Source organism: Capricornis sumatraensis, chromosome 2 (genome assembly GCF_032405125.1).
Source record: "Capricornis sumatraensis isolate serow.1 chromosome 2, serow.2, whole genome shotgun sequence".
Taxonomy (NCBI): Eukaryota; Metazoa; Chordata; class Mammalia; order Artiodactyla; family Bovidae; genus Capricornis; species Capricornis sumatraensis.
This window is the reverse complement of record NC_091070.1, coordinates 65,604,062-65,614,758: the sequence shown is the minus strand read 5'-3', so window position 1 is coordinate 65,614,758 and position 10,697 is coordinate 65,604,062. Positions and strand designations below refer to the sequence as shown.

Genomic DNA, 10,697 nt, shown 5'->3' with positions numbered 1-10,697 from the left:
CTTTTCATTTGTCGCATGTCACAATCTATCAAGAAATGATTTGTTGTTGTTAGGTGGAATGAAAGGTGACATGTCAAAACAAAGAATTTTTTGATTTGTGGTCAGCTCATGAGGCACCTGGTTATTGAGCTTTTTCACCTTTCCCATTTGTTTCAAATGCCGAATGACTTTAGAATGGTCAATGTTGAGTTCTTCAGCAACTTCTTGTGTAGTTGTAAGAGGATCAGCTTGGGTGATTGCTCTCAGTTGGTCATTGTCAACTTCCCATTGCCTGGCCAGCATGCTTCTCATCTTCAAGGCTCTCATCACTTGCAAAACTTCACGAACCACCACTGCATCATACATTTGTTAGCAGTTCCTGGGCCAAATGCATTGTTGATGTTGTGAATTGTCTCCACTGCTTTGTGACTGATTTTGAAATTAAAAAAAAAAATTGCTTGAATTTGCTTTTTGTCTAACATCATTTTTATAGGCTAAAATAACTATAAATACTAAGTAATGTCATTAGCAAAAAAAAAAAAGGTGAGAAATGTGCATTAAAATGATGTATAACATAACCACATTTAAGAATGTATTCCAGTATCAAATGGGAAAGTTCAACAATGCAAAAAAACAGTTACTTTTGTACCAACCTAGTATTTGTCTTTTTGAAACTGGCTAATTTCACTTAGGGCTTCCCTGGTGGCTCAGTGGTTAAGAATCGCCTACCAATGCAGGGGATGCAGTTTCGATCTTTGGGTTGGGAAAATCCCCTGGAGAAGGAAATAGCAACCTATTCCAGTGTTCTTGCCTGGGAAATCTCATGGACAGAGGAGCCTGGTGGGCTACAGTCCATGGGGTCACAAAAAGAGTTGGACATGACTTAGGGACTAAACAGCAAGAATTTCACTTAGCCTGATGCTTCATAGTTCATCTATGTTGTACCATGTGTTAGGATTGGCTGAATAATATTCTGTGTTGTCATTAGTCACTAAGTCATGGCTATTATATGTATATATCATGTTTTTTTGTGTATCCACCCATCTGTTGATGGATATTTGGGTTGTTTCTACGTTTTGGCTGTTGTGAATAATGTTATTAACGTGGGTATATAAACATCTCTTTGAGTCTGTGCTATCAATTCTTTTGAGTATATATCTAGAAGTATTGATAGAATTGCTGGATCACATGGTAATTCTGTTCTTAAATTTTTGAGGAACTGCAGTAGTTTATCATTAAGACTCGAGTTTTTTTAAAGTAAACCTTTTGGCGAATGATCTTAGATTATGGAAAAGTTGTAAAGTTTATAACAGAGATTTTCTATGCTCCTCACCCAGTTTCTCCTAATGTTAACGTCTTACCTCACGAGGGCACCTTTGTCAAAACTGAGAAACCAACATTGATATATTACTATTAGGTAAATTCCAGGCTTGATTTGGACGTCATTAGTACTCTTGCTTGGAAACGCCCATGGACGGAGGAGCCTGGTGGGCTGCAGTCCATGGGGTCGCTAAGAGTCGGACACGACTGAGCGACTTCACTTTCACTTTTCACTTTCATGCTTTGGAGAAGGAAATGGCAACCCACTCTAGTGTTCTTGCCTGGAGAATCCCAGGGATGGGGGAGCCTGGTAGGCTGCCGTCTCTGGGGTTGCACAGAGTTGGACACGACTGAAGCGACTTAGCAGCAGCAGTTTTCCCAATAATGTGCTTGTTCTGTTCCTGGATACACTTGAGGATATTACATTGTATTTATTCTGTATGTTATTTTATTTATGTTTAGTCTTTTTGTTGTTGTTGTTTTGTTGTTGTTTGTTTCTCTAGTACTTAGTACAGAGCATGGTATGTAGTAAGAGCACAGTGTTTCTTGAATAAATCATCTCCTTTTAATTTTTCTCTCCTTTTTGGGGGCATGTTCATTAACTGTCCTTCAGGTTCGCTTGACTGATATTTATCCTTGTATCTTTATGTTTCTCTCTGTTTGTGGATAACTTTGATAAAAATAAAATTACAATTAAAGATATTTGGTAAAGAATGACAACAAAAACTCCAATCAAACTCAGATTCTCCTTTACAAAAGCCACAAAAGTTGATCACTTTTTGCTAAATATATCTGATAACAAGGGAGCTTACCACTTTGTGAGGAAACTTGTTTCATTGTTGAGTAGTTTTAGAGGTCAAAAGGGTATTCCTTATGCTCATTTGAAAACCTTTTGTAGAAACTTCCAGAACCCTCTAGAATATATGGAATATTCTTGCTTTCACGACAACCTTCAAGTAATTTCTTTAAATTATCTTCATAATCCATCCCTACATCTTAAATCTTCTAGGCAATGATTATGAAAATCATCTTTGATTTTGAGACTGATTATCACTGAATCCTTCCAGATCATGGTTCACTGGCTCCTGACTGTTCTGTGGATGTTGATTTGTTGGTTCTGTTGCAGGTGGCTGTGCTGCCCAAACCTCTACTGCCTGGTGACCTTAATTGGCTATGGATGTTCTTGTGTGATCTTCTCAAGAGCTGACCTCAGTGGTGCCTATGGAATTATCAATGTTGACTTTATAGCTGCCCTTATTGGCCCATTCTCTTCTCCTGATACCACTAAAGTTCCCATTAAGTTTCCTAAAGTTTAGCCTCGTGCTTTTAATTTCTTACAGCAGACTTACAAGGAATTTGAGAGAAGCTTCTCTGTGCTTGGTAGTCTACCCTCACATAGTGCCAGAGGATTCCTTCCTTGCCAGTAGTCTGCTGGAGTTTTTTGATACAGCTCATGTACCTCTACTCTACTGTCTCTCACCACAGTAAGAATTCTCTTTTTTAGCTGAGGTTTTGCCTGGAGTGATTGGATATGGCCTGCTTCCTTATTATTTAAGCATGTTAGTTCTAATGTTCTGGGATCCTACCGTCAGCTTTAAAGTCCTCCTGCAAAGAATTCCCTGGTGGTTCAGTGGATAGGACTCAGCACTTTCATACTAGCTTGGCACAGCTTAAAAAAAAAAAGCCCTCCTGCAAACTTAACAGCTTATTGCCTACCTTGCCCAAATTCCTCTGGAGAGGGAATTCACTCCCAGCCTAGTACTTTGTTGCATTTACAGCAAAGGCTGGACATAACATGTGTTGGAAGAATGGAGGAATATTAACTAAATTGTGATGTTAAAAGTGAAAAACACATATTAAAGTCTTTGCAGCAACTTGCAAAGTATGTTTTCAAAAATAGTGTTAAATGAAGAGTAGAACCAAAAGTGCAGAGATCCTGCTTTAAAAAAAGATGTCTAAAAAAACCCCAAACCCTATAAAAATATATACACATGAATATAGAAATTCAGAGTAATACAAAGTCATGATCAGTAGTAAGACTGCGCTGCTGCTTCTGCTAAGTCACTTCAGTCATGTCCGACTCTGTGCGACCCCATAGACGGCAGCCCATCAGGCTCCACCATCCCTGGGATTCTCCAGGCAAGAAACTGGAGTGGGTTGCCATTTCCTTCTCCAATGCATGAAAGTGAAAAGTCAAAGTGAAGTCGCTCAGTCGTGTCCGACTGTTAGCGACCCCATGGACTGCAGCCTACCAGGCTCCTCCGTCCATGGGATTTTCTAGGCAAGAGTACTGGAGTGGGGTACTAAGACTGTAGGTATCAGAAATTATATTATTTATTGATTTTTCTGTGTTTTCTGTTAGAATGCAAGCTCTAAGAAGTCAAGAGTCTAGACAGTCTGTCCTAGATCAGTGCCTGGCCTGTAGTAGTTTTCAATAAATCATGTTGATTGTTTAATGGATTAAAATTTGAAATTTTTTTGATTGTTTTATTGTTTAGTGCTATAGTAATGCTTGTGTGTGTGTGAGTCATCTGTCATGTCCGGCTCTCTCTCCATGGAATTCTCCAGGCAAGAATACTGGAGTGGATTGCCATTCCTTTCTCCAGGGGCTCCTCCCAACCCAGGGATTGAACCTAGGTTTCCCGCATTACGGGTAGATTCTTTACCATCTGAGCCACCAGGGAAGCCCTATAGTAATGCTTATTGAAGTTAAAAACAAAAATTAAAAAGCGAATTCTCAATGATTTCAACCTTTTAAAAATACATTATAGTATCTGAATATTCTTCCCACCCTTGTTGGCCTTCATTGGTCCTCTTAAAAAGTGGTGCCTCAAACAGGATATACTAGTACAGATTTTGACAGGCCAGCCCAGTGAATAGAGGAATATTTTCTACTCAGGTTCTGGTAGAAAGTGTACACAGAAGAACTGTACAAAAAGGATCTTATTGACCCAGATAACCATGATGGTGTGATCACTCACCTAGACCCAGACATCATGGAGTGCAAAGGCAAGTGGGCCTTAGGAAGCATCACTACAAACAAAGCTAGTGGAAGTGATGGAATTCCAGCTGAACTTTTTGAAATCCTGAAACATGATGCTGTGAAAGTGCTGCACTCAATATGCCAGCAAATTTGGAAAGCTCAGCAGTGGCCACAGGACTGGAAAAAGTCCTTTTTCATTCCAATCCCAAAGAAAGACAATGCCAAAGAATGTTCAAATTATCGCACAATTGCACTCATCCCACACACTAGCAAAGTGATGCTCAAAATTCTCCAAGGTAGGCGTCAACAGTATGTGAACTGAGAACTTCCAGATGTTCAAGCTGGTTTTAGAAAAGGCAGAGGAACCAGAGATCCAATTGCCAACATCCAATTGATCATAGAAAAAGCAAGAGAATTCCAGAAAAACATCTGGTTTATTGACTATGCCAAAGCCTTTGACTGTGTGGATCACAACAAACTGTGGAAAATTCTTCAAGAGATGAGAATACCAGACCACCTTACCTGCCTCCTGAGAAATCTGTATGCAGGTCAAGAAGCAACAGTTAGAACCAGACATGGAACAATGGACTGGTTCCAAATTGGAAAAGGAGCCCGTTAAGGCTATATATTGTTACCATGCTTATTTAACTTATATGCAGAGTACATCATGTGAAATGCCTGGCTGGATGAAGCACAAGCTAGAATCAAGATTGCAGGGAGAAATATCAGTAGCTTCAGATATGTAGGTGACAACACCCTTATGGCAGAAAGTGAAGAGGAACTAAAGAGCCTCTTGATGAAAGTGAAAAAGAAGAGTGAAAAGCTGGTTTAAATCTCAACATTCAGAAAACTAAGATCATGGCATCTGGTCCCATCACTTCATGGCAAATAGATGGGGAAACAGTGGAAACAGTGACAGATTTTATTTTTTTGGGCTCCAAAATCTCTTCAATTGGTGACTGCAGCCATGAAATTAAGACACTTACTCCTTGGAAGAAAAGTTATGACCAACCTAGACAGCATATTAAAAAGGAGAGACATTACTTGCTGGCAAAGGTCTGTCAAAGCTGTGGTTTTTCCCGTGGTCACGTATGGATGTGAGAGTTGGACTGTGAAGAAAGTTGAGCGCTGAAGAATTGATGCTTTTGAACTGTGGTGTTGGAGAAGACTCTTGAGAATCCCTTGGACTGCAAGGAGATCCAACCAGTCCATTCTAAAGGAGATCAGCCCTGAATATTCATTGGAAGGACTGATGCTGAAGCTGAAGCTCCAATTCTTTGGCCACCTGATGTGAAGAATTGACACATTGGAAAAGACCCTGATGCTGGGAAAGATTGAGGGCAGAAGGAGAAGGGGATGACAGAGGATGCGATGGTTGGATAGTATCACCGACTCAATGGATATGAGTTTGAGCAAACTCCAGGAGTTGGTGATGGATAGGGAAGCCTAGGATGCTGCAGTCCATGGGGTTGCAAAGAGTTGGACACGACTGAATGACTGAACTGAATGGTGGCAGTATGGTTTATTAAGTGAAAGTGAAAATCTCCCAGTCGTGTCCAACTCTTTGTGACCCCATGGACTGTACTTCTCCAGGCCAGGATACTGGAGTGGGTAGCCTTTCCCTTCTTCAGGGGGTCTTCCCAACCCAAGGATTGAACCCAGATCTCCTGCATTGCAGGCGGATTCTTTACCAGCTGAGCCACAAGGGAAGCATGGTTTAATAAGTTGGGGCTTTCCTGGTGGCTCAGAGGTTAAAGTGTCTGCCTTCAGTGTGGGAGACCTGGGTTCGATCCCTGGGTCGGGAAGATCCCCTGGAGAAGGAAATGGCAACCCACTCCAGTCTTCTTGCCTGGAGAATCCCATGGACAGAGGAGCCTGGTGGGTTACACAGTCCACGGGGTCGCAAAGAGTCGGACACGACTGAGTGACTTCACTTTCACTTTCTAGTATAGGTGCTAGGGCTTGCCCGTGGCGTTGTTAATGTATAAAACCCAGATGTTCTGCCTATTTTTCTTGAGCAGTGACTCCAGGAAGTTGACGACTAAGTGGATGTTGTACACAAGCTCATAATCTGTCATCTTCACATGGCCAACAGCCACTGCCACACACAGCACCTTCTTCGTCTGGAGTTTGATCATGGACTTCACTTCACTAACTTGGCCATCATGTTCTCATTGTGAATCAGCAAGGAATGAAATTTGCCAGCCTTATTCAGGCCTGGGCCCAGAATTTGTGGGGTCTGCTGAAGACTGAATCATAAAGGCATCATGCTTCTTGGCCAGCTGCTTGACCAGTTTCTTATTCTTGTTGAGTTGGTTTAGCACCAAAATGTCCACATGGGGGGATATCTGCAACTGTGGCCTATTCACAGTGCTATCTGTCTCCTCGAATGCATATAGAGACCATGGGGCAGGGAGTGGGCTTGAGCCTGACTGTGCCAGAGAAGCATTTGTCCTTCTGAGGGCTGCAGTTCTTCAGGCTGACCTGAAGCTGCACCACTCCAAACACTTCCAGTGTCTGCACTGGTTCCTATGGGAGACTTCCCACACTAACTCCTAGAGGGTGTCTGGGGAGATTTGCTGCTTGGGGTTCTTTGTGTTGAAATAACTAGAAGAGAGCCACACCTCCATTTTTAGAGTTTGGTTTTTTTTTTTTAGGTTAAATTTACTTTGTTGGTATTTAAAACTTTAGTTTTGTTAACACATTGTAATAATTTCCAGGTCTTTCCCAGTGACTATTTACCTGCTGACAGAACTGACCAGCTTGCCTGCACTGGAAGTGCTAAGTAGCAAAACATTCAAAAATTGGGCAGCCAGAGAATAAAAGAAGTAAAACCTCTGCAAAATCTACACATTTTCTAATTATCCTCCAGATAATTTAGTGATGATTATCCATTTACTAGGTGTGTTCTTCAGAATTCCTGAAGTGGCAGGAGGTTAAGTACTTAGATAAAAATCAGAAACTGACCTCTTGGCTTTGTCTTCAGATAGTATTGAAAATCTGTTTTTTTCCAGGAAGGTGTGCCATTGCAGTCTTACCATTATTCTCCAGATGCTTAGCAACTGCCAAGAGCCCCTCATTTTTCATGATCTTCATTGGCTCTCATATTCATGGACCAGGAGTTGGCAAATTTTTTCTGTAAAGGTTCAGATAGTAAATATTTTAGACTTTGTAGGCCTGAGGGTCTCTGCATTAACAACTCATCTATGCTGTTGTATCATAAAACCAGCCATAGACAATTCATAAGTGAATGCATGTGATGGTATTCCAGTAAAACTATTTACAAAAGTAGACATCAGGCCTAATAGTGTGATGACCCCTATCACTCGCCACCTTCACCTTCATTAAGAAGATAAAATAGTAGAACTCTATGGTGGAACTCATTTTCTTTTGAAAGGCCTTGAATCTTTGAAGGACTTGAAGGGCTTCTAACTTCCAGTATTTGTTTTTTGAAAATCCTTTGCTTTTCTAATTTATTGATCCTTTGTTTAAAAACTAATCATTTTCTGCCCCTCCCACAACCACACACGGCCAGTCTTTTCCTGGTTCACACTACTTTCTGTGTGCCTCTTAAAAGTTACTTAACTTTTTCCACATCAGTACAATGGAGATAATATCTACTTTAGGCTTGCTGTGAGAATTGATTAGATAAGAATGTAAAGTGCTGGAGACAATGCTTGGCATATAGTAGGCAGTTAGTAAGTATTTGCTGCTATTATTGTCAACATTATCATCATTTTACAAATTGAAATGCCCTTCTCAGTGTTTTTGACAACCCGTTACTACTTCCTGGTCCAACCCTTATGGCAGAAAGAGAAGAGGAACTAAAGACCTCTTGATGAAAGTGAAAGAGGAGAGTGAAAAAGTTGGCTTAAAACTCAACATTCAAAAAACTAAGATCATGGCATCTGGTCCCATCGCGTCATGGCAAATAAATGGGGAAACAATGGAAACAGTGACAGACTTTTATTTTCTTGGGCTCTAGAATCACTGCAGATGGTGACTGCTGCAGCCATGAAATTAGAAGAGCTTGCTCCTTGAAAGAAAAGCTGTGACAAACCTAGATGTTACTTTGTCTAATCAAAGCTATGGTTTTTTCCAGTGGTCATGTATGGGTATTAGAGTTGGACCATAAAGAAAGCTGAGTGCCAAAGAATTGATGCTTTTGAACTGTGGTGTTGGAGAGATTCTTGAAGAGTCCCTTGGACTGCGATATCCAACCAGTCTATCCTAAAAGAAGTCAGTCCTGAATATTCATTGGAAGGACTGATGCTGAAGCTGAAGCTCCAGTCCTTTGGCCACCTGATGCGAAGAACTGACACATTGGAGAAGACCCTGATGCTGGGAAAGATTGAAGGCTGGAAGAGAAGGGGACGACAGGAAGATGAGAAGGTTGGATAGCATCACTGACTTGATGGACATAAGTTTGAGCAAGCTCCGGGAATTAGTGATGTACAGGGAAGCCTGGCGTGCTGCAGACCATGGGGTCACAAAGAATTGGACACGACTGAGCAACTGAACTGAACTTCTATGTCCTGGAACTGTGGGGTCCCTATGGTGTGAAGTCTTGATTTCATAGAGAAAGCGTAGGATAGCTTGAGGTGATATTCAGGGCTTTAGGATTAAGGAGTGGGAATGGAATAGTCTGTATCCCTGAGCCTAATATAGAGGTTGACGCCCATATGAATTTCATCCCAAATTGCATTTGCTAAGTTTGGATGGAGATGTCAGAATCCATATATACCTTTCTTCACCCAGGTGACTCCTTATCAGGATTATGCATGTTAGTGTCAACCAGATTGTTTTCCAAGCTGTTAACTGTATTTATATTTTCAAAATGAAAGCTTTTCAGCACTGCAGATTACTTTTCAGTTCTTTTTAAAGTGTTATAACTGCCTTTTTAATTTTAAATAGTTCTAGTTCTTGCAACCAGCATTTTATATTGCCAGTAAGAATTTAAGATAATTAGAGCAATAGAGCTAACCAGTATTGATGCAATTTTGAAGTAGTAACAGATTTGATAACAGATTTTTCCAGATTGAAATGTTCGTGTAGAAGCATACTTTATTTTCTCAAATTCTCCTTAATTTCATTTTTAGAGAATACTCTGCCTTCTGAGTGGCATGCTAGTAAAGATGTGGCTAGGAACAGACATTCTTGTGTCATCTTTATGGGAAATAGGGAATCATTGTAAAAGTCATCAATTATTATTTGTTTAAGCATTTTTTATTTTTGATGAGCCTAAAAATTGCATGAGATATACTTGTTTTCCCCCAGAAATTCAGCCTTAATTTAGCTGTTTATTTTACCAGTGTATGGTCCAACATGATAGGAATTCATTCTTACTCTGTGAAAAATAGCTTCCCCCTAAGGGTTACTTACAAACCAGACGTTGTGTTAGGTACCATTATCTAATCTGCTAGGTGGTCTCTTCCTCTTGACTGTGTTCTCTTACAGTATATTCTTAATATAGCAGCCAGAGGGATGGTGTTAAATCAGAGATGCTGTTAAAGTCAGGTGATGTCATGCTTAGAACTCTACAGCGGCTTCATTTTTTTTTTTTTTTTTTTGGCAGAATAAAATCTTTACAGTGGCCTATAAGGTTCTGTATGATCTGATCCCCTCTTAGTTCTCTGACTTCATCTTTTACCACTTACCCATTCTCTGCTCCATTTCCTTAGCTTCCTTGCTTTTCCTTTATCAAGGCTTCCCTGGTTGCTCAGATGGTAAAGAATCTGCTTCCAATGCAGGAAACCTGGGTTTGATCCCTGGGTTGGGAAGATCCCCTGGAGAAAACAATGGCAACCCACTCCAGTATTTTTGCCTGGAGAATTCCAAGGACAGAGGAACCTGGTGGGCTATAGTACATAGGGTCACAAAGAGTTGGGCACGACTGAGCAACTAACACTTTCACACTTTGTAAGTCTAAGGTTTTCAGCTTCAATCTCTACCATTCATTGAAATAGAAAAATCTGGAGGGACTTTGGATTTTGAAGGCAAGATGGAGTCTGAGGTGGGGACAAGACATCCAGATGGTAGTGTCCAGTAGGAAATGGGAGATGCATAACTGCCTCCTACGGAAGTGGTTAGGACTGGAACTGTAGTCCATTTCTTTTTAAACCTATGGGGTAACATACATATAGAAAAATACACATATCATAAATGCAGAACTGTTGAATTTTTACAAAATGAATGTACCCTTGATGTAGCACCTAAATCAAGAAAGAATTATTACCATCATTCTTGAAGTGATGATGATGATGGTAATGAACTATAATGTTTTAATTGGCATTTGTTCTGTGTCTTCTTTGATTATAAACACTTAGAGACAAGGACCATACCTGTTTTACATATCATGGTAGTCTAGTAAGGTGATTTTTGTTGATGATTGCTCAGAGGAGTCTTACTTTCATTA

General features: G+C 40.4%; 1 pseudogene; it reads right to left on the bottom strand.

The window, feature by feature from the left end:
- Positions 1–6,237: 6,237 nt before the first annotated feature.
- Positions 6,238–10,639, bottom strand: LOC138096503 (large ribosomal subunit protein uL1 pseudogene; annotated as a pseudogene).
- Between the last annotated feature and the right edge of the window lie 58 nt (positions 10,640–10,697).